General features: G+C 41.8%; 1 protein-coding gene across 1 annotated transcript in view; it reads left to right on the top strand.

The window, feature by feature from the left end:
- Positions 1–24,929: 24,929 nt before the first annotated feature.
- The window catches only part of SV2C (synaptic vesicle glycoprotein 2C), a 132,766-nt gene continuing 132,490 nt past the window's right edge, over positions 24,930–25,205 (top strand). Inside the window, exon 1 of the mRNA XM_036409771.2 lies at positions 24,930–25,170. The gene's annotated coding sequence lies outside the window, so the exon portion shown is untranslated. The remainder of the gene's footprint in view (positions 25,171–25,205) is intronic.

Consider the following 25,205-nt stretch of genomic DNA (forward strand, 5'->3'; position numbering starts at 1 on the left):
GCTTAGTTCAGTTACTGTTATATTCTTTACAACAAATACAGAAGTACTAGAGGCCCAGTGCATGAAATTTATGCACTCAGGGTGGGGAGGGGGGATGTCCCTCAGCCTGGATTGCAAGAAGGCACAGGCCAGGCTGAGGGACCCCACTGGTGCATGATCAGGGCTGGGGGGAAGGGAACACAGAAGGTTGGCCAACTGGGGAAGGACTGCAGGATGGCTCCAAGGCATGTCCAGCCCATCTCCCTCAGTCCCAATCAGCTGGACCCTAGCAGCAAGCTAACCTACCAGTTGGAGCATCTGCCCCCTGGTGATCAGCACATCATATCGACTGGTTGGCCAATTGACCGCCTGCCCTCTGGTGGTCAGTGCACATTATAACTAGTGGTTGAGCAGCCTTAGCATATCATTAGACTGTTACGCTTTGATTGGTTGAATGGACAACCAGACACTTAGCATATTAGGCTTTTATTATATAGGATTTCAAGAGTTTAGCAACTTACCCAGGGCCTTTCTTAAATATTTCATTTTCAGCCTCCCAAATGCTGGCTATCCTGAATTTCCTGAGGTGCTATATAGGCTCCATCCTCATAGCCCAGCCTGGGTAAGATAAAAGATAGTTTAGTCATTAGTTCATAAGACCCACACCAAAAGTAGTGAAATGGAAGTCTCTTATAAATATTTGCTTCTGTTTTTGAAAGATGTCTCCTAATGACTTTCCTTTGGAATAAGGTGAAATATAAATACATATTATTAAGTGATATAATTAATCCTAATATATAAAAAGCCATGGGCTGTCATGACGGAAACAACTGGACCAATGCCCAAACACAGGCTGCCTGGGGCGACCAGGCCAGCAGGGGGGTTAGTGAGGGACGACCAAATGACTAAACAGCAGGCTGCATGGGGTGAGCAGGCCGGCAGGGGGGAAGGTGGGGGCAACCAGGCCAGCAGTGGGGGGGGGGGGGGGGCAGTTGTGAGCAACCAGGCTGGTGGGGGTGGGAATTGGGGGCAACCATACCAGTAGGGGAGATAGTGAGGGGCAACCTGGTCAGCAGTGGGGGGCAGTTAGGGGCAACCAGGTCGGCAGAGCAGGGCAGTTGGGGGCAACTAGGCTGGCAGGGGGGAGCAATTGGGGGTGACCAGTCCAGCAGGGGGAGCAGTTAGGGGTGATCAGGCAGGCAGGCAGGTGAGCAGTTAGGAGCCAGCAGTCCTGGATGAGGGTGAGAGGGATGTCCCAGATCAGAGAGGGTGCAGACTGGGCCGAGGAGACACACACACACACCCCTGCCCCTGGGCACAAATTTCATGCACCGGGCCTCTGGTTGTTAATATTCAGATAGCACAGCTAGCCCTGGCTGGTGTGGCTAAGTGGTTAAAATAGCAGTCCATGTATCTAAGGGTGTAGGTTTGATCTCTGGTCAAGGGCATGTACCTTGGTTGCAGGTGTGATCCCCAGTCAGGCAAGTGTGGAAGTAACCAATCAATGTGTCTCTCTCGCATTGATACTTCTCTCTCTCTCTTTCGCGCTCTCTCTCTCTCTCTCTCTCTCTCTCTCTCTCTCTCTCTCCTCCCTCCCTTCCTCCCTCTCTTCTGCTTTCTCTAAAAATCAGTGGGAAAAAATATCCTCAAGCCAAGATTAACCAAAAAAGAAACAAACAAATAGCACAGGTATTTTATTATTGTTGCCTAACTGAGGGATAGAAGAAAATAATGTGATTTCTCTATGGGCAGGGACCATATCTTATTATTTATCCCTCTTCTTGCACTGTGTAAAGGATCCAATACACTAAATGAGCAAACTAAATGCTGAATGAATGAATGGATGGCTCTTCTTTCAGCTAGAGGTTGGGGATTGAGGTTTGGAGGTGAGTGCTCTATAGTGGAAATAGCATGGGTTTCGGAGCCAGGCAGATCTTGGGCAGAATCCCAAGTCTAGCACTCACCTGTGATGTAGCCTTGGGCTTGTCACTTAACTTCTATGGGCCTCAGTTTTAAAATCTGGAAAAATGAGAATTGTGTGATGGTAATAATATTTATATTGTAGAGTTGTCATAAAAATGATAAATAAGGCACTAAACCTCCGGGTAGATTTAAAATGTGGAAATTTTATTACATTACTGGTCAGTCACATCATCTACTGAAAATATTAATCCTAAGGAGCAATCAGAGCTATCTTAGTATAGAAAAGAAAAATATTCTTAATATACTCTGAACTGATAGCAAAAAAAGTAAAATGGAAATTATACCCTCTCATATTTTCCATAATTCTCAAATAGCTTTAGAAATATCTCTGAGAAGATTAAAGCTTTCTCTGAGGCAGCTCAGACTACATCTATCATTACCCCTTTATCTGAATGAAGAACTCTGTAACAGCTCAGAGGAATTCCATAAGCAAATCAGTATGCAGCTATGCTTTGTAAATGCCCAGATAAGCATGTGAAACTTTAATTAGGTCTCCTCTTTTCCAGAAGAAACAGCAGTCGCGTGAGATACCATACAAAGCTCCCTGTTTTAAGAGCTCTCATTGTAGTGTTCCAAAGTTGATATTGGCCTACTTTTAGCAATTGCTTTACACAGGCCTAGACATTCAGGCCACCAGAAGCAGTGGACACACCCTGGAAAAAGAAAGGGATTGATAAGGCCCCAAGTCTACTACATAAGCATGGGCAGCACAGGTTCCTGCCCTATCCTTCACTTCTAGATTATCCTTCAACAATGGTGACTAGAGGTTGCCTGTGGCATGGCTCAGGTCTTGAGTTTTTACTGTCTCAATCCTGGAGATGTAGCTCATGTCTCCTCCATGGAAAGGTGACTCTCCTGGGTAATGTCAGATAGCCACGCAGGAAAACCAGAGGTCATCTCATTAGCATGCAGTTTACTACCTCTAGTTGGTCAAATTTCAGTGCATGAAATATAAAACATTACAATTAGAAAGGATCTTAACTGGTCCAACACCCTCATGTCAGTGATTAGAAGTATAGCCCATTCACCTATAGAATGTGATGGAATCCGAGAAAGAAAAAAATGGCTATCACTATTTAACTCATCCCTACCAAAATTCAAGCTTGTATATTCCCATAAGAGTTAATAATAATATTGGTAATAATATTTTATACAAATGAAAGCATCTATAATAATAAAAGCATAATATGCTAATTAGACCAGACAGCTGAATGACCTTCCAGACATCATTCTGGATGTCCTTCTGGACGAAGCTGTGACAGCTGGGGCTGAGGCAGAGGTTGTTAGAGGTGATCAGGCAGGCAGGCAGGCAGGCAGTGGTTAGGGGCAATCAAGCAGGCAGGCAGACATGATCAGGCAAAAACCGGCACTTGGACATCCCTTGAGGGGTCTCGGATTGCACAAGGGTGCAGGCCAGGCTGAGGGACAAACACACATACCACCTGCCCTACCTCCTCCATGCATGAATTTTGTACACCAGGCCTCTAGTAATAAAGTAAGTATACAGATACTTGTAAGTCCATACCTGTTTTAAAAAAGAATTAGTTCTTTTAACTTTAAACAGTAAAACATATAAACACATATAGAAAAGGATAGTTAAAAATAAAGGTGAAACAAGTGTGACTAAGGAACACAAGAGGTAATTGAATATGATCATTATTATGAGTATTAAATTTAATTGAGTCTCTTAGCAGCCAATGCAGAAAGAAAAAACAATGGGTTAAAAAGTCAACTATTATCTGTTTAAAGGAATCATTCCAGCTTTTCCAGTAAAACAGTTTCCTGGCACTGAATTATGAGACAGAATTAGTGCATGAAATTTTCTTCAAAAGATAGTGAATAATGTAACAGAAAATGTCCTTCATATCATCAAATAGAAGATACAGCAATGGTCTTCATGTGCCAAATTAAATATTTACTTGAATAGAAATACAATATTGAATTCTGTGAAGACTTTTTGTATTACAATTAAGGCTGGTATAAGAGCATTGGCACAAAGAAAGTAAGCCTGGAGAGGAAGAACAGTGTGGTCCAGAGATGCTGATTTTGCAGCAAATGGGCTAAATATGAACAGTTGTGCACATGGAGTGTGGAAGCCAAGTCTTTCTGAGCCTCTAGTAAATTGGTGCTGTCAGAGTGGTGTGCTGACAGCAGCTGAGCCCTCACTCATAGATGTCACCCTGCAATGCTGGCTACCTTCAGTGGTCACTGGGTTTTGAATGCTTAACATGTTTTCAAACTGAGAAACTAGGGATACAATACAGTTGAAACCCATCTGCTTGAGGAATAGGGGAAGTCATGGCAGCACAGCTAAGTGAAATAGGCAGCATTCTATTTATTAAGGCACATGGTCAAAAACTACTGGAATGGACAGTGGGATCCCGTGAGTTGAGCTGGGTGGGAGGAGCAGAGAAGAGAGAGAAGGTCTAATCAGTTGCCTTTCAAGCTTGTGCCAGCATCAGGATTCACAGGCCCATTCCTGCAGGGTTTGTGCAGGAATACAAATGGAGGTCCATGCTTTGTACATTTAAATAGATAAGGTAACTAATGCAAGATATAATATACTCCATCCTTCTACTTTCCTAAATATGCTTTCAGAATGAACTGAAAATCTAGATTCATTTAGAACCTTAAATTCTGAGTTCTTCCCCAGTCCTTCTCTTTCCACCTCCAGATTTATCCCTCATGTCAAAAGGTCTCATGAACACGTGTGTGGACATCCTAGCTTGCATGTCCAAGTTCTTTTCATGACCCTTTATCCAGCTAAACAGCTGTCTCTTGGGCCACCCCTCAGCCTTGGAAGTACACAGAGTAGTGGCAGAGTTCACTCTTGGAAAGAAGGACCAGGTTGGAGGATTACGGAGACCCTGAAACAAGTTCAAGACATCTGGGCAGTGAGTTCTGGGATGCCTGATATTTAGAGATGGGGAATGGATTCATGCAGGCACACCTCGGTGATTTGGTGAACTCCTCATCTTATGAAGGGGGACTCAGTCAGTGGAGGGCTATAGAAGAGCCCTCTAGCCCTGTGTAAGGGTGAGGGTGAGTGATTGAACACTGGTTATAAGGACCTTCTGAATGCAATATTCGTAACCAACACTTGTCCCCTGACCTCCATTTTACATAAGAGTTGATTTTGCCATTACCTCAAGTTCTGCAAAATCTGCCCCATTAGTCACAGAAGACAACATTCACAGATAGAGGAGGTTCTAGGGCCTTTTCCTATGAGTATAGCTCCCAAATCTAGATGATTTTCCCTGCTCTGCCTTCTCAGCTCAGGCAGCTCTTCTGGCTGTGTCTTCCAGCTTTATCTGTCCATGTTTACTCAGGCTCTTCTGTTCCACCTTGTGACCTGGAGAGGCCCACACTCCAGGTTTAACTCACAGCCCACCCATTCAGGGCAGCGCCTGGCTCTGTCCAGGGTGCTGCTCACGCGGTCTGGTGATTCTGGATTAGTTATGACAAAATTGACTTCACGTCTGTCTCTTGGAGTCACATGGCTCAGGTGCCTCTTTTTAATGACATCTAAAATATTTCTTCCTTTTGGAATTTTACAATGACAATGAATGAATTGAGAGTATGGGATTTCAAACAGACCTGAGTTTGAAGCTCAGATCTGCCACTTACTAGCTTTGTAAATTTTGGCAAATCACTTAAACTTCCACGGTTCCATTTCCTCATCAAATAAATAAATAAATAAATAAATAAATAAATAAATAAATAAAATTTAAGAGGATATATACTCAGCTCATAGTCTTGGTATAAGAATTGGACAAACTAAGTGCCCAACTCATGGTAAGTGTTTCATAAATGTCAAGGTCCTTGCTTCAACAGTGTTTCCAAAGGTATAATTTCTGCCAAAATCTAAGTCTGGGTTCTCAGTTTAGCATCCAGGCCCTGGGACAGTTGTCTCCATCCCCATCTCTTGTCTGCCCCTGACGTGACTTTCCTGTTCCTGCCAAGAAAATGTCCATACATCTCCACAAGTGACTCCCACTGTCCGGCTCCCATGGCTCTGCTGCTGTCAGTCCAGCTGCAGTGTGTCCAGCCCCTGAGTTGCTCTTGGCATTGGACCTCCACTCTCCAATCCCACATCTCAGTTTATATCAAAGCCTAGCTTAGCATTGACTTCTTCCAAAGAACCACTGCCACTCTCTCCTTCCCCTCTCCTGTACCACACGTGGAAGATTGTGTTTTCAACGGTAGCTGAGGTTGACCTCTCTGGTCCAGCTTCCACTGTTGCAATGTGACCTTGCCAAAGGGTGAAGTCTATCTCTCCTGCCCTGAAACTGAGTGGGACACTTTGACCAATAAGATGTAGTCAGATATAGTTTCCAGTATTTCTGAACCCAACCCTTATTGCCTTGAAACTGCCATGGAATAAGGAAGCCCAAAGTAGCTACATGAGAAGTCAGAGAGAGAGAGAGAGAGAGAGAGAGAGAGAGAGAGAGAGAGAGAGAGAGAGAGAGAGTGTCCTAGCAGCCCCTAGCTGTTTCAGCCATGCCATTTGTGTAACCAGCCTTCCAGATGGCCTTGATGACCCCACTTCCTAATGTTCACACTCTTGTGTAGTCGTCTTATATTGTATTTAGATTTGTGTATGTAATAAAAAACATACAGAAGAAGTATTCATTGAGATAAATGAATACAGTCTCAGTCAGTCTCTCTCTCAGCACTTGCTTTGGAGAAATCCAGCCATCATGGACTTAAGTAAGTCTCTCGTAGTTAATAATTGGTGGAACCCAGATTCAAGTTCAGACTGCTGGATTTCAAAGCTCATATGATTAACAGCTACACCTTCCACCCATCCTAGAATTCAGGAGAGCCCCCAATATACTTATTACTTAGTAACAACCCCCAAGCCTCACCCCACCCCCATGATGAGCTACTGCATATTTCATTTTCTAAGTGAAACCACATTAGATGTATTTATTATGCTGCCAAACTTCGTTCTGTGTAAGCCAGACACCACAGAGTGTTGTCCTGTACTTGCTTTTATTGTTTCCAGTGCTTTCTCCAAGCATTTTGTTTCATGTCTTTATGTATATCAGCAGGTCATGCCTTCTTCTGGGATGTAAAAAAATTTTTTAAAAATATGTTTTATTGATTTTACACAGAGAGGAATTGAGAGGGATAGAGAGTTAGAAACGATGAGAGAGAAACATCGACCAGCTGCCTCTTTACACCCCCCACTGGGGATGTGCCCGCAACCAAGGTACGTGCCCTTGACCGGAATCGAACTCGGGACCTTTCAGTCCTCAGGCCGATGCTCTATCCACTGAGCCAAACCGGTTTTGGCATAAAATAAATTTTAAAAGTAGCAAAAAAGTAACATTTAACAACATCAAGCAGTTCTCCCTTCTGGCTCTGATTTATTTCATCTCCTCTCAGTTTCCTATTCTGATTTGTATTGAGTGGGTTGGCTGCAGTCTTAAACGAAACAACACATAAATTAATCTGTTGTGGCCCAGGATGCTGCTTTCGGGCTAAGTGGCTTAAACTCTTTTATACTGCTAGTGCTAAGGTTTTGTTTCTCTAAACTACATTGTTTAAAGCTATTTTATGTTGCTGTTGAGTGTAAGCAAGGTAACTTGATGCTGACTCCTCAATAACCCCTTATTTGCAAACAGTGAGCCATGCTGCACTGAGGAAGGTTCTTGCCCTCAAAAAGCTTAAGGCTAGTGATAGAGATACATCTAGCAGGCTAAAATAAAATAAAATAAAATAAAATAAAATAAAATATAAAATAAATCTACCAGGCTTCCTGGGTGGTACACCAAGAGGGGTGAGAAGGAATTCATTTTCCAAATGTTTTTGGAGTATCTGTAATGCTGCAGGCAATGCCCTAGGCATTTGGAACTTGTCAATGAACAAAACAGACAAGTAGGTAGAGATTATGCTCTAGTGGGGAGCAATAGATACTAAATAATAAACAATATATTAGATGGACAATATTAGAAGGTAATGCATGTTAGCTCAAAAAATATATAGAGCAGGGTGAGGGGGAATTGAATGCCTTCATTTAAGTCTCTTCTCCATGCCAGATGTGTTACAGGAATACTTGATCATCAAAATTACCCAATCCTGTAAATGGAAAAATAAAAAAAATTGGGGTTCAGAGAAATTAAGAAATGTTGATCTGTATAATTCAAAGGTCACCAGGATATCCCCCTTTAGATATACTAAAATAAAGAAGAGACAAAGTTCAATAGAAGAAAAGGAGAAAGCAGTGAATTAGGAAGGGTTTGTGGAAGGCTTCATGGAGGAGGTGACATTTGAGTTGGGTCTTAAAAGATAAGCAAAAAAGAAGAGGGGAAAGGATGATCATTGAGGGAATTCTTAATCCATGAGTATACATCTATTTCATTCATGAGGCCATTCAGCTCAAATCCATGATTGTGTGAAGGTTTGCTGTCTCAAACATAAAGCCTCAAAAGGTTTTCCTACTGAATTACAACTTATTTTCTAATGGTGGATACACACTCCACAGCACTACAGAACTCAAATAAAATTTAAAGAACATAAAGCAGTGCTTTCATGTGCTCTCGCAATAAGGAACAGAACTGCCAAGTCAGCATTTTTAAAATAAAAAGCCCTGCCTCTGTGGGGCTCTCAGGTGGTCTCTGAGTAGCCTTAGCTTTTAGGGCAGGTCTGAAAGTGACTGCCCTTGTTCATTCATTTTACTTTGCAGAGCTCTGCCAGTGCCTTTTCCCACTATGGAAATTGGTCCTGCATTCACTAATGGTGATGTTTTCGCTCTCTTCCATTTCATCTTCTGAACTGAGTGCTTATACTCATCCCACTGAAGAATGGGAATTGGAGTTTTTCCACCATTGACCTGGATGTTCTTAAGTCTGATGAACTTTTTTCTATTGTTTCTAATAATGGCTTTCTTTTTGTGTACTTTGATTGAAGTGTACATATATAAAAGTACAAAAATCTTGAGTGTACAGATTGATGAATTTTCATAAAGTGAACAACACACTTGAGTAACCAGCACCCAGGTTAAGAATTTTCCAGGCACCCAGAAGCCCCCTCGCATCTCTCCCAGTCACTATCACGAGCCCCCCATCCCCTGAGTAATCACACTCTGACTTCTAGTAATAGTGATTAGTTCTACCTGATTTGAACATGATGTAATCATAAATGGAATTGTGTAGTCTGTACCCTTTCTTGTTGGCTTCTGTGATTTACCATGTGGTTGTGGTGGCTGCAGTTTATACATTCTCGGGCTGTGCAGTGTTCAGGTGAGTCCGTAGTGTGACTAGACAATGATGTGTCTTTTCCCTCTGCTGTTGAGGGCATTTGGGTTGTTCCCAGTATAGGGCTAAATGACTTAGCTGATGGCTTTCAAAGCAATTTATGTAACTTGTACATGATTAATAAGAAAGTAATTATTATGCTGCTAATATATACTCTATCATTACAAGCACGATTCTAACTTTAAAAATATATACTAAGGTCCTTGAAAACAAGGTGTATATCTTAATCCCCACTGGATTCTCAGGGGCTGTTTCTTTCCTTTTTGTTGTTTTTCTGAGGACTTGTATTTCTTTTATTGATTTCAAAGAAACACACACACACACACACACACACACACACACACACAGAGAGAGAGAGAGAGAGAGAGAGAGAGAGAGAGAGAGAGAGAGAGAGAGAGGTATGCGTGGGGGAAGAAACATTGATTGATTGGTTACCTCCCATAGGATCAAACCTGAAACCAAGGTATGTGCCCTGACTGGGAATGGAACTTGCAACCTTTTGGTGTAGGGCAGTGTTTCCCAAAGTGTGGTACACGTACCCCCAGGGGTATGGGAAGAGTTTGGTGGAGGTACGCGTTGCACTGGAGTTTGGTGGGGATATGCACTGCACCGTGCTTAGCTGCGCCTAATTCTACGTTCTCATGAGTACGAGGGGTACTCAGTGTTACTAAAATTATAGAAGGGGTACACATATGTCAAAAGTTTGGGAAACACTGTTATAGGGGATGACAGTTGAACTAAATGCACCACCTGGCCAGGGCTCAGAAACTGTTTCATGGTAGAGGCTAACATTTGGTGAACATATATGTAAATGAACTTCACACATGGGCAAATTTCAACTACCTACTGTGGAAAAGAAGATAGTTTTTTATGCTAAAGCCCCAAGTCACCAAACCAAGACTTAATCACAGTTTCAGCTCCCCTAAAAATGGACGCTTAAACCAGTCAGTCAGGAATCACCTGATCAGAACTATTAGGGAATCTGCCTGGTAGACCCCTGCCTCCCCCTATCGGAGAGTAACTTAGCAATAACCAATCTGTCTTTCATCTAGTATAAATTCCTTGTTCCTGCTCCCTTCTGCCTATGAAAGTCTCATTTTTGGACAGCTCCTTGGAGTTTCTTTCTATCTGCTAGATTGGATGCTGCCCAATTTGAATTCATTTTTATTCAAATAAGTTCTTACACATTTTAATTTGCTTCAGTTTATCTTTTGACACTGCCTAGGAGGCAGTTTTACTAATTAGTGAGCTTATGTCAATGCAGATGTTCTGTCAAGGGCTGAGTGACGGGTGACAGGATTATTGTAAAAGGCATTTCTGCAGTAGGTAGGCGGCAGGTAGGATTAGATGAGCCCAATTCTAAAGTGCTAGGATTTTATATAACACATAACCACACTAGTCAACAGTTACCTCCTTACCCAGCTTCACTCTCCTTGGTTTAAATTACCTGCAGTCAACCAAGGTCTCAAACATTGAATGGAAAGTTCCAGAAATAAACAATTTATACATTTTAAATTGCATGCCATTCTGAGTAGCATGATGGAATTCACACTGTCTTGCTCTGTCCTGACCTCTCTTGCCTGGGAGGTGAGTCATCCCTGTGTCTAGTGTATCTGGGCATATTTGCTCCCTGCCTGTTAGTGACTCAGTGGCCATCTCAGTTATCAGATTGTAGTGCTTGTGTTCAAGTCAACTTTATTTACTTAATAATGGCCCCAAGCTATTCACATAACTTTTATTACAGTATATTTTTATAATCATTCTATTTTATAATTAGTTATTGTTGTTAATCTTCTGTGCCTATTTTATAAACTACAATAACTTTATCATAGGCATGTATGTATCTATAGTATCCATAGAGTCCAGTACTATCTGTGGTTTCAGGCATCCACTAGGCATCCTGGAATGCATGCCCCATGGACAAGGGGGAACAGCTGTAACGTCCCTTTGGGCTGTAAGGATGGGAGGAAACAAATTGCTATGTTTTGTTGTTTGCGAGTCATTGGTTATAATGTGTTTTCCCCCCTGTTTTTTGTCTTGTTTTGGTGGTGGGAGAGGCTCCCCTGCATTAAATTTTTCCGAGGAGCAGGAGAGAAAGTTGGTGTGTCAGTAAGTAGCAGCTCCCACTATACATTTACTCTGTTTAGTTTTCATGTTTATTTTGTAACTAAGGCTTCAATGATTATGTCACATGTCTTTAGTGATATTATTGTTTTTATTCAAGGCAGAACAGATTTCGCACACAACAGTATGCCATAACCACAAAGAGCAGAAATTCAGGAGCCAAGTTGATTCCTGCCCAGTTCCATCATTTTTTACCCGTGTAACTTTGGGTCATTTATCCAACTCTCTGTTCCTCATCTGCAAAATATGGCCATAATGGTATATATCTCATAGAGTCATTGTAGGGTTAATATATGTAAAACACTTAAAATAAGGCCTGACACATAGTAAGCATGTGATCAGTTTTTGCTTTTGTTGAAAGTACTATTAATCATATTGTAGATATTGGTTAAAGGCTGTGCAACTTATTCAATTAATATTCATTAAAATGTTTAGGGTTGAAGAGATATTATAAGTGGTATTATTTACTTGGTCTCAACACAGGGCAAATAACGTAATGTTCCTTTTCTTCTGTGATATGAAACCTCTCTATCTTTGAAATATTCTCACACTATTCCTCTTTAAAAATGGGGAGTATGCAAATCCAACAGGAAGACATCACTGGCAAGCAGGAGAGAGAAAATAAGAAAAATCCTAGGGGATCTTCATAGTCTGAGCCTTGGGATCCTGAGTTGATAAGACTCAGGTAACAATGGAGTTCACCCATGAGGGCTGGCAACCACTGCCGTTTGTGTTGATAAGGCAGTGTTCTTTCACTCATCTGTTCATTAGCCATTCGTCCATTCCTTTTTTCTTATAAAGAATTCAACACCTTACTATTTCTTCCCCAGTTCCTGATCAGTACTCTCCAGAGCATTTAGAACTCTGGCATTTAAGTCTGTTGGTAAGCCCTTGTTCTCATTGATGGCGTTTTATCTGTATGCACTGGAGGAAAGCACCCAAGAAAATAATATGCAACAGTTCAGAATTGTACCAAGTAACGGAGTGAAAATCAAGATGAATCTTCTATTTGGAAATACAATACATGCTCATAACATTTAGATAAGTTACTTCTTGAAGAGCAAGACATGAGGAAAGCATTTCAACGTTCTGCTCCTTGCCTGGATAAAAATAATAATAAGCCAGATCACAAAGTAAAGTACAAACACGTATGACTATGAATTTAAAATGACCATAATTCTTAATATTAAAAGCATAATCAACACAAAGATAAACAATAGGAATTTCCAGCAAATAGAACAAAGATTTATCTTTATAAAATACTCTCACAAATCGTTAAGAAAACATGTAGACTTTAATACTGGATATGTATTGGATATGAGTAAGCAATTTACAGAAGGTGCCATAAATAACTGCTTAGCTAATATGCCCCAAAATGTTCAACCACACTAGTCATAAAGAAATGCCAGTAAAAATAAAAATATAGTCCAGCTTGGCGTGGCTCAGTGGTTGAGTGAGGTCAGGGTTTGATTCACAGTTAGGGCACATGCCTGGGTTGTGTGTTGGGTCCCCAGAGGCAGTGGATCAATGATTCTCTTTCATCATTGATGTTTCTATCTCTCTCTCCTTCTCCCTTCCTTCCTGAAATCAATAAAGATAAATTTTAAAGACAACAATATAACATTTCTCTTTATCCCATGTTTACATAATAATCCACAGATGGAGGTAGTCAACTTTTTGATGGGAAACTAAAGGAATCTTGATTTCTAATTTTTCAATATGGGCCAAAAAAAGAGTGGCTACTCAAGAATTTCAGATAACCATTGTGGGTTCTAAGACCTGCAGCAAGCATCTATGCCTGCAGAAAGCTGACCTGCTTCTAGCTTCAGGTGTCATTTGTCTCTTCAGCTCAACAATTCAGGTCATGACTCTGTCACATTGCTCAACAAAACTCCTGATTGACAGGAACCCTGTGATACATTGCTAGTCTCTGAAATTGAAATGGAAAAATGTATTTTTAGTCCAGAATGTACCAGCCACCAGATCAAATAGCAGATATTTTGATTCTGTGGTTTAGGGGGAACACATCATTCAGCCTTCAGTCATAAAGTAGAGGAACATTCCACTCTGTGAGGTAGATCTGTTTTTATCTAAGATAAACTAGTCAAAGACCAAGCATAACATTTTCATTGTTTAATATCATTTGGCAGGAAATAATTTTATAATGGCTTTGGTTTTCATAATCTAAAAAATATGACTAGTGCTGGTCTAGAACCATTGTTTTGTCAAATATCCCCAGTGTTTTTTGTTTGGTTGTTTGGTGTTTAGGCAATTCAGTTGTGCTTTTAAAATGCCTCTTCTCTGTTCACTTTGAGAGATGCTTCCAGGAGACTGCATGGGTTATGAAAAAAAAAAAAATCGCTGGGTTGTGGGCCAGCTTTGTGACTCTGGTAAGTCAAAACTTCTGAGCTTCAATTTCCCTTGTCCATAAAAAGAAGACCCCACTACCTGTCATACAATCTCATAGGGTCTGCTGAAGATCAAAACTCATATTACATGTTAAGGTACTATAGATGAAAGAGAGATGAAAATTGTTAATAACAATTAATGAGAAGAAAAAGGGTCAAAGGAGTCATAATAATAAAAGAACAAGAGGTGTCATGACCAAAATGACCAAATGACCTGTCACCATGAGGTGCATGGAGCATCTCTTGGGCTGGCCTCTCACACACTGCGGGAGGCAGGAGGTGGGGTGCCTCTTTGCAGCAGCGGGAGGGAGGCGGGCTGCCTCCTCACGCGATTTCAATTTCCCACTGGGCCTCTAGTTTTATATAAAATTAGCTTTATGATATAACCAGAACTAGAGTTCTGCACTCATATGCTAAATGTAATAGGTTTGAATTTTGGTTCTGCTGATAACTAGATATGTGACCTTGGACAAGCCAATCTCTCAGTCTCAATTTCCTCATCTATAATGCATATCAGTGCCTATTACTTACAGATTTATAAGTATTATATTAGAGACTATAATTTATCTGAAAGTATAACTCAATGACACTGGTTGCAATTATTATTTTTATTCTGGATTAAGTTCTCACCAGATGGCCTAATGATTTTGATCATTCAGGATGGCCATTCAGGAAAATATGGCAAACAAGTAAATACTTTTCTTTGAAATGGGGTCAGTGTTTATGAGTAATTTGAATTATTCAGTAATATTTTTGCTGTATCTTTTATTTGTTTTGAGAAGTACTTTATAGGGATTATTTAATTGTATGTGCATTTATTTATTTCAATTAATGTACTACGAGCCAGGCATTCTGTCTGGATTAATTCCACGGGTGCAGATGCAGACGGGAAATTGGCTATGGTGAGAGGAAAGGTACCAAGGCAAGTCCTGAAACTGTCTCTATGCCTGAGCTCAAATGCCATGGTTGGGTCTGATATGAGAATTATGCCACGTTCCAAGGAGAGCCATTTGCAACTCTTTGCTCTATCCTGAGATATCTCAAATCCTCCTTATCAGCCCCTAGCTCTTTGCAACACTTGGGAGGTCTATTGCTAGAACAACTCCAACCTAATCATATCCTGCCTAGTCCTGACTTACTAACCCGAAGCCAGGCCAGAACCAAGTCAGGTGTATTTACCAACTGGCATGGATGATTGAATTCTCATTTCTATGGAGCAACAGTTAAGAGTGAAGAGGAAGAAATGTTGGCAAAGACATACTTTTTAAGAGCTTATTAGAATATAGATACAGACTTGGAATTTTCTAAGGGCTGAAAAAATATTCCAACAAATACTGAACATTCTATATTTTCATTATTACAAAATTAAATTTGGAACAATAAATTGGGAGATGATTTGCTTTTTGAGTGTGACTAGAAATTGAAATTAGAAGTTATATTACAAAGCAAATCTAATCACAATTTAAAATAAAAATATTTAAAGCCCATTTTAGAATACTAAGATAAAACACATGTAAATTTTAGAAAACTCTTATTGTAATACTCTACCATGATCTTAGACATCTATCCAAATTTGTTACGCCTTTCAAATTTCCAACGTTCTGTAAGTGACCACAAATATGCTAACTTATGATAAAGAATGGAGCATTGGGTTATTTTTTTATTATGAAAAACAAATAGCTATCATCATTTTCTCATATTATTTTTAATAATTCCTTAAAGACTAGATTTGTCATCTTTATTATATCAAGGGACCTATATGGATTCAGGAGATAGATATGTCAGAAAAAAAGAAATCAGACTGTTCTCTTCCCACTTCAAATTGTATTATGGGTAAGAGTTATATCTAAATGTGTAAAAGAGTAGACCACACATTCTCTTCTCTGTATTTATTTTTAGGATAAAGAATCATACATCATCATTTCTATCAGATAATATATATGAGGTCCTCCTTTATGAAATATTATATAGGATACATAGAGACATGAAAACCTATTCCCTTAACTTTATGCTTCTGTGTTCATTTACTTGAAACTTTCTAAATGGACTTTTTTGAGATAAATGTACAGCAAAAAGGAGTAAACTAAAAAATGATATTTGTGTAAAATGCAAAACAAAAACATTTTCTTTATAAGGAGATGAATATAGTGTGATTCTTTTTTTCTTTTTTTTAATCTTCTTAGTATACAAAATGGGGAAGGAATGTTGGACTGAAATAGTCCCAATGTTTCTGATTTTCCTTTATCCCTGGAGCTAGTAGCTTAGTGACCCCTAAAATATTTATGAAACATACTGTCATATTGCCTAATAAAAACTGGGTAGTTTTGTGTGTGTGTTTTTTTTAATTTAATGCAATTTTTGGAGTATGGAAAAAGGAGAATTAGGGAGAGGTCTGATAGATGATTGCGTGAATTTGGGCATCAGGGTTTTATTATACCTGAAAAACAAAACAAAACACTTAATTTTCCTATATTGAGCTTCTATTATTGCTTTAGAGTTCTCTATTCTGGTGACTTGGCAAAAAAAATCATGAGAAGTAAAAAAGGCTCTTTATTGAGGACCATGTCATATGCTTGGGTCAATTAGAAGATGAAAGTACTAAGAGTAATATTACATTTCTTACCACGGCAGTCGGCCAAGTCACTGGAGTGCTTTTAATTAAACCCAAATAAGCTCTTACAAAGGTACAGAGAAGAAAGCAATGTGCCTTTTGAATTGCATGGGCTTTTCTGACATGGCACAAGCACTCGGATTTATAGGTTCCGGGAAAATATGGGGGAGTGGTCCCACCAATCCACCACATTGCCCTGCCTTCTGACAGGAAGTGCTTCCTTCATACTAGGCAGTTACTTACCGGTAACTCTACGTATAGCCTCCCAGCCCATTAAAATGACCTGCCTTACACTGGAAGATAAAATTAGTCCATGCATCATCAAATGTGATTGTTTTTATGATACCTAATTGGCAGGTGATTGCCCTCCACAGGAGTCTTCTCCTTCTGGGAGCTGATGAATTGTTTGTCCTCATTTACTGTCTTGGCTCTGTTGTCCCACGTGTTTGTGAGACCTCCTATATTTTGTGTTCCACCTTCCCTAGGGAGAAGCTAGAAACTCTTCCCCAGCTTCTTTGCAGCATATTCACCGACATGTGTCCTCATGTCTGCCTTCCTGGAACATCTCTGAGAAAGGCTTTGATCAGAAAAAAGAATGTGGGAAACTAGTCACAGCCTTCTCCTAGCAGAGGCAGTGATGAAGGTATCTCGCTTCTGAGGGACATGGCGGTGAAGGGGCTGGCCTTCCCCTGGTGGTGGAGTTGTGTCAGTGGCCTGCACTGATGGCCATGAAATCTTTGCAGGAGTGTCCCACAGTATGGTCAGACACTGACTCCCACGGTGTAGGCCCTCAGCCTGACCTTTCAGTCTTCTCAGAGATACTGGGAACTACTTCATATGGTTTAATAGAGTCCTTTTCTGGTTGAATTGTCTCATACTCTTTTGTTTACAATAAAGAACTCGGAGATATATGGATAGAGTATTTTTTATAACAACACCTTTTATTCAAAACTACAATTTTAAAATTTTGCCTATGTTTAAAGATTTGCATTTAATTCTTAAAGAACACTCATTTTTTAAAACTCTATTTTTAAAACATACCTGAAGAAATATAAACAACTTTTAAACAGTTTTACATGATATTCTCAGAAAGGCAGATGTACCCTGGGTGCCCCTGAGCATTGTTAATCAAACATACATTAAAAAAGAATGAAGAAATAGTGATAATGAAGGAGTGGGAGGATAAGGACGAAAAGAACAGAATAGCATGAAGAATGTGGCAGCCTAAGTAGGAGACTAAACACTCTCATTCGTAGTAAGCCCTAATTAGTGCAGAATGTGAAAGAGGGATTAAAGATAGTACTAGACTTTTGGGTGAGAGGAGAGTGTGGAATAGAAATCTGAGAAAGAAAAAAAAAAACAAAAAACTAGAGGAAACAGATTGCAAATCTCAAGGTGTATAGGCCTTCTTTAGAGACACCACGGGGCTCAGGCCTGGATGTGGGAGGAGGAGGGATTATGATTTCACAGGCTCTTCCCATTTGTGGTTCCTCCTTGGCAGTTTCCAGTTTATTTCCTTTGCCTATTTATCTATGGAGTTTTTATATTTTTCCTTTTCTGCATTGCCTCTGGGACAATCTAAAGAAGGGTGTTTTTGAGATTTTCTTGAGAGAAATCCTAGATCAACTTTTTTTCTTTTAAGGACTCCCCTAGTTTACATTCCAGAAAGACTTCAGAGGTGAGATACCTCTTTTTTAAAAAATTATTTTATTGTTTAAAGTATTACATATAGTAGCACATATATCTCCTTCCCCCCATTTACCTCCCCCCAGCCTCCCCTACCCCCTGTCACATGCCCTCTCCCCAGTGTCTTGTGTCTATTAGTTGTGCTTTTTTTTTTTTTTTAAATATATTTTATTGATTTTTTACAGAGAAGAAGAGAGAGGGATAAAGAGTTAGAAACATCGATGAGAGAGAAACATCGATCAGCTGCCTTCTGCACAACCCCTACTGGGGATGTGCCTGCAACCAAGGTACATGCCCTTGACCGGAATCGAACCTGAGACCTTTTAGTCCGCAGCCTGATGCTCTATCCACTGAGCCAAACCGGTATTGACTATTAGTTGTGCTTATATGCATGCATACAAGTCTTTTGGAAACAAGAATTACACATATAGCATTAAGGTGACATTCAAGGTAGAGTCAGAAAGACAAGATGGAGCCAATCGCACGTTTAAGGCAGCCACTAGTTCCCTGACTCAGCCTCTTGTCGGTTGGGTGAATGAGAAGGGGGTGTTCAGAAAGGAAGGGCCTCTTTCCCAGCACTTCAGAGAGCAGGCAAGTTCTCCATCATCCCAGCATAGAACTTTTGGTGAAGCATAGCTTAATCACAAAATGAGACTTTCTATCCCCTCCCTTAGAAGTGGCAATCACCTAGGATGAACTTGATTTGACTTTGTATCAGTCATAAAGGTGAGAAGCGACCTTCTCAGGATTTGCAGAGAACTCTTGGCAAGTGTGTGGAGAAGAGGTTTCAGCTGCTCTTTCAGGCTCCATTATTAATGAACCTCCAGAAATGAGCTCATTGCATCATGGGAAATTTAGTGTCCGTATTGGATGCATCTTATGTAGGAAATGATTAATATAGCACTCAGAGATTGGGAGTGGAGCCAAGTGGGTAGTTTTTAAACATATTTTTATTCAGCAAGAAATGGCTTTAATCTAAGAGTAGAGAAAGAGCAAAATATGAATTGGACAAACTATTAATATCAAATGTTTCCATCATTAACATTCTTGGTGCTGCTACCTCTTAAAAGAAAAAGACATTTGTAACCTAAATTCTTGAGGGCTTATTACATGCATTTTTTAATAGTTAGATCAAATGGGGGAAATCAGCATATCTATTATTAAAATAGAAAAACTGAGTGTTAGAACACTCCTTTGGAGCAGGAAGATTATACAAGACAAATTTTGAACTTGGAAACGATAAATTCTCCCTTGAACAGGAAAATAACAATAGAATTCAGTGGGTTAGCAAACCTGTGGTAGAATGTTATAAAGGAACAGCCAGCCAGTGAGAATGCAGAGGACCCAATGGAAGTATTCAGACTTGAGCCATAAGTCATCTGGATACAGAGGATGCATAACACTTGTTACAGAGCTTCGGGCAGCATCAGGAGTCACTGAAAGAAAATGAGAAAAGAAAATCAGAAAGGTGACTCTGCAACAAAGTGAGCACCTGTGTTTTTAAAATCTATTTTTATTTTTCATGTGTTTTTAAAAAATCTGAATCACATTAAAATTCTAGGAACGCTCGTGGTTTCTCAGGATACGGTTGTGCTGTTACCCCTCCAAAGAAGGCCATGCAAGATTAGCTCTTAGGTCCCTCATGTGGAAAGATCCTTGATAAGTCTCACTTTAGAAAAAAGTTCAAGAAGGAATGTAGAGTAATTAATGTTTGAGAGCAGTCATTCAAACTATGCTTAGTACCTCTCCTTTAGAAGGAACTGTGTTGGGGAGTTTGTAGACCTTCGAAAGGCTATTGTACTTTAGGAAATGAGACAGAATCACTTATAACTAAGCTGGTAAGCGACGAGGGCTGTGTATGCAGTTTGACATAATTGCTATCAGAGTATGGGACGGGGAAAAACACTTTTGCCTAAAATGGTTGGCAAAAGTATAGTAGAGAAGGTGGCATTTGCTATTCCAGGTAGTAAATGGGTGTTGCAGCTTTACGCAGAGGCAGAGAAATTGGGGCTCTTTAAGGAATGGCTATTAGTCCAAACTATCTGAGGCATAACATTCAAATTGACAATAGTGGAGGGGGGAGGAGGGGGGCTGGAAAGGAAGATGGTGCCAGATTACACATGGCTGTGCACAGCAGGTCTCAGTTTGACTTTAGAGTTTGAGTACATGTGGTTTACTGGATAAATGATCCTGTAAAGCATGGTGTGGGGGTGGAGGTTGCGGGGAAGAGAAGGTGCAGGGAAGTGAGACAAGGAAAGGGAAAAGTCAGTGAAATGTTGATTAATGAGCTGCTTACCCCTATGGGCAACCGAGATCCCACCGGAAAGCCTCTGAGAACCTGTGTAGAACACTCCTCAGCATTGCCTCTCCATGGGATAAGAACTCCGTTCCTCAGCCACCCCAAGGGCCATTGTGCAAGCCCTGGGGTGGCTGAGGTCAGAGACTGGCCAGGTCATCCTAACCCCTCATCATTCATTGCTGCTTCTGTGCTGAAGTCTCTCTGGTGGGCATTGACATGAGACCTACAGACAAGCTGGGGAGTTCCCACTTCATTGGGAGGCACCACCATTGGGAGATTTGGAGCAGGCGAGTTGCCTACCCACAGCAGCACTTTCTGGCATCTCCATTGTAGGCTGGGGACTCTACAATGCTGTGTGAGGTGGCCCCAGCCTTTTCTGCCTCTGAGATGACATTTTCTTGGTGACAAACCTGCTTTACTCTAGACCTGCAACTACACATGGGAACAAACTATATAGAAGGGGATCGTTATGGGCCCAGGGGGTATACCTAGGGTGGATCGATGAATATCTGTGTTTCCTTTAATTCATCTCTCTCCTTCTTAGCAGAAAGTTTTCCGGACATTAATATGCCTCTTTTTCCTAAGGAATGTGTCTTGTGGCTATTCTTCCACTTCCTCCCCCATCTCCACCCTAGCATGGGCTCCTGTGTGACAGGCTGCCTGCCCCTCTGAGCCACCAAAGGAGGCAAGGGTCCTCTTCAGGAACTCTTTCCCTCACCATGCCTGGGGCAGCTGCTTTCCTGGCAGTTTGAGCAGGAAGATTCTCCCAGAATCTTGAGTTTTCACAGAGCTAATTATTTTTATTTTATTTCAGCCTTCCATCTGGACTTCTAAAGTTTCCCTTTTAGTTGCTAAAATCCTGAAGTCATTTTGGCTTTAAGCAAATATTTTCCAAACACTTTCTATGCTCTCGGACCAACAGATGGAGACATCTTTCCTGTTTTCTCAACAGAAATGAACTCAACACACAATTTAAATCAGTAGAATGTGCTGAGAATATATGTGCCAGATACTCTTTCAGAGTTGGGGGGAGTGTAGACATAAGAATGCTTTTAGCTGCAAGTTAAAAAACTTGGTCTTAAAGTGGCTTTTAAAAAATAAAATCCATTATCACACAATGTCCTGTAGTATCACATGATTTCATACCTATGTGGAATCTAATGAACACAATAAACTGATGAACAAAATAGATCTCAGAGACATAGAAGCATAGAACAGTCTGTGGAATCTCAGTGGGAAGGCAGGGGTGGGTGAGTTGGTGGGAAGAGATCAACCAAAAAACTTGTATGCATATATGCATTACCCGTGGACACAGACAATAGGGTGGTGAGGGATGGGGCAGGCTAGAAGGTGTCAATGGGGGGATGGGGGACCTTATGTGATAATGGATTTTATTTTTAAAGCCACTTTAAGTCTGAGTTTTCTAACTTGCAGCTAAAAGCATTCTTATGCCCATATAGAATACTTTCAACAATAAAGATTTAGTTTTTAAAAATAAAAGAAAGAAAGGGACAGAATAGAGACTGAACCTTATGAGCGTTAAGGGCTTAATGAGATTAACATTGTTAGACTCGAGCTGTGAATATTGGGTGGATATCTATGCCTTGCAATTGACTCCTGATGACGGAAGTGAGGACAGTGGAAGAGGCATGGCCTTGGTCCAAATGTATGAGGCTCTCTCTAGACCCCTGTTCTGGAAGCTGTGTGTTGGAGCTTGGAGGAGCATCATACAGCTCTCCCTGGCACAGCCTTTGGAAAACTTCACTGTAGCTACTGAAAGGGGATGGGAGAGTAACATTCTATGTCCAGGACATGCTTCTTGTATGTTATCAAATTTAACCACCATAGCATCTGTGTGATTCTTAGTGTAGTTGTTTTTATTAAAACCACTTTGCAGATGTGAAGACAGATCTTTGATGCTCCTTACGTGTTTAACTGCTTGCTATCACGAACAGACACTGCGCAGAAGAATAAAACTCCTGATGTGCCGGAGGGCGGTGACTTTAGACCACTGGGATTTTGTGGTGTCCTCTTTACCCTCCACCAGTTTCCACAAGACAAGTATTTTTAGGAGAGAAGAAGTCTTATAAAGAAGGTATAAAGAAGACTATTCTGAGTGCTAGACCCAGTGGGCCTAGGGTCAAGGGGTGCCCCAGGAGGGACCCTAGAATGAGAGCAGCTCTGGAGGGAAGGCCAAGGCATCTATACATACCATCATCCTGAGAAAATACTTCCTTACTCCAAAGACACAACATTAAAATTCCCTCCTCCAATACAACCTGGTTTAAAATCGGACACTTCACAATCAGGGATTTCCCCCTAAGAACTGTTATCTTCAAGTGCATCAAGACATGAAAACTCAGCAGCTAGAAAGATTTATATACAGTAGATCATCGGGTTACATCGGAGATCCGTTCCTATGGCATGACGTAACTCGATTTTCGCCATAAGTCGGAACCCACCTACCTAAGCACCTACGTCACTCACATGAAGCAGAAATGAAGTGAAACAGTAAAAAAAAAATTAAAAGAAAGATAACAATTCCTGACCTTTACATATGGTAAATACAGTAAATAATAAAAATCATAAAGCACTTATGTACATACATTGAAATGGTGGAACTTTTTTAAAAAATAAATGAGAGATGGCAATGTAACTACAAAACTACATACATTGAGTCCAACGTAACCTGAGGACTGCCTGTACTTCTTTAAATGTCTCCCATGGACAGCACAGGGAAAGATCATTTTTAAGGTTTGTTTCATGGTTTCAATTTTTCTATGACATTGGGGGGAGGTTCTCAGAGAGTATCCACTTGAGAACTCAATGAATTACCAGCATATTTTGCAGTTGAGAGCTCAACATTTATATATGCACCATTAGTACTAGAGGCCTGATGCATGAAATTCGTGCAAGAGTAGGCCTTCCTTCCTCTTGGCTGCCGCACCAGCTTTCCTCTGCCACCAGGACATGGCTTCGTCCCATCTAGTTAGCATATTATGCTTTTATTATATTATTATAGATGTAGGCAATCTGGATAAAATTTATGAGTTTTTAAATTTCACAAATTTATTTCCAAAGTTAGAATTATAGGCACTCCATGGGTATATTTTCCTTCTCCTGCTTACAACACAATTTCAGCCCAAGTATTTAATTTAACTAATTCATTTATCAGAAGAACCCATGAAATGCAAATGAGCATGTTCCATAATTACAATTTCTGTTGACCACCTTATAGCACATTCATGGCTGCAATCTGCAAAGCTTTTAACCAAAACAAGACCCTGACAGGCTTTCGAAGGCCAGGGTAGCGAGTATGGGCACAATGGGAAATGAGAATCATAACGGACAGCTCTGGAGTGCCCGGACTAGAGAGAAGGGAAAGCAACAGGCCATGGACTACCTGTTTTCTTTTCTTCACCAGTTTGTATCATGCATAGTAGGAGGTGCCTGAACCGTCCCTTTCCCAGCACATGGACGTGTAGTATTTATATTACTGTCCACGCATCCTGCCACTCAAGCATCCAGGCCTATTTACACAAATAGAACACATTGGTGCATAGAGGGTGTGTGAGTTCCATACCACTGCAGTCCGCAAGGGCTCTGTGCTTTGTCTCACTTGGGGTTACCCATTACTGGAGTAAGCACCTGCCCTTGTGACCGCTTCCCACCCTGTAGGGATTCCACATGAGCCAGAGCTGGCAGGGTTGGGACTTGAGAAAGCCCAGCTTCAGGACGGGTCTCGGCCGCCAGAGAGAGGGGGCGGAGAGGTGGAAGAAAGGAAGGGGCGGTCCGCAGAGGGCCACGCCCTTCTATGTCAAGGCCCTTCGCTGAGCCGGACTTGGTGTGGCCTCCAGGAGGTAGGATAATCCTGAGCAGCCAGGTCACGCTGCTTTGAAATGGGGGATCTCGAATTGGGGTCTCCAGCATGCCAAGGGGCGAAATGTTTCTGAGAACACAAAACGACCGTGTTTCTAAAAATTAAATATTCGGTAGTCTGCCTCTTCCTCCTTCCCCCCCCCCCCCCCCGAAAAGGGGGGACCTTTTCCAGTGTCTGTCTGTGAGCCTGGCTGTCTGGCCCTACCAGGCATTAAGGAGACCCAGACCCCAGCAAAATTTCCTCCTGTTCGCTCCAACTGCGCCCTAAGCTTCCCTTCTGGAGTGCCGGAGTGGGGGAATGGTCAGTTTAGCCCTGCCTGGTGGCTTCCTGGAAGTCAAGTCAACAGGTCAGTCCCTGGCCCAGGAATAGGAGGCAACCTCTCCCCTGGCAGCCTCTCCCCTGGCAGCAGCGGCTCAGCTCTGAAAACTCCTCCTCTGTTGGGACCGGACTCGGCGCGCCGCCCCCGGGTGCGCATAGTCACAGGCAGAAAGAACTGGTGCCCTTTGCTTCCCTCCAACACAAACTCAGCCCTGACTTCTTCCAAAGTGCCTGCACTTGGGAGGGAGTGGCCTGATCTCCGCCGCAAGCCCGCCCTCCCGGGGCGCTTCAGCCGCCCCCCCCCCCCCCCCACGGAGTCGGGAGCGGCCCCCGCCTCCCCGCGTTCCGGTTGCTCGTACTCCAGCCGCGCCGCCGCGGGCACTGCAGCACCGGGAGGAGGCGCGGGCGGAGGCGGGGCCGGAGGACCGCAGCGTGGGAGCCGGGAGCCACTTTCCCGCCCCTCCTCTCGCCGCCCACACGCCCGGAGGAGCCGCCACTCGGCGCCCGCAGGAGCGGGTGGCAGACGGAGACGGCCCCGGAGCGCGAGCGGAGCGGCGCCCGCGCGGTGGCGGCTGCAGCGCCGGTAGCACCCGAGGCGGGGGTCCCCGGCGGCCGCGGCGGTGAGTGAGGGGCCCGGCAGCGGTGGCGGGAGTTC

The sequence above is a fragment of the Pipistrellus kuhlii genome, unplaced genomic scaffold (assembly GCF_014108245.1).
Source record: "Pipistrellus kuhlii isolate mPipKuh1 unplaced genomic scaffold, mPipKuh1.p scaffold_m20_p_4, whole genome shotgun sequence".
In the NCBI taxonomy this organism is placed as follows: Eukaryota; Metazoa; Chordata; class Mammalia; order Chiroptera; family Vespertilionidae; genus Pipistrellus; species Pipistrellus kuhlii.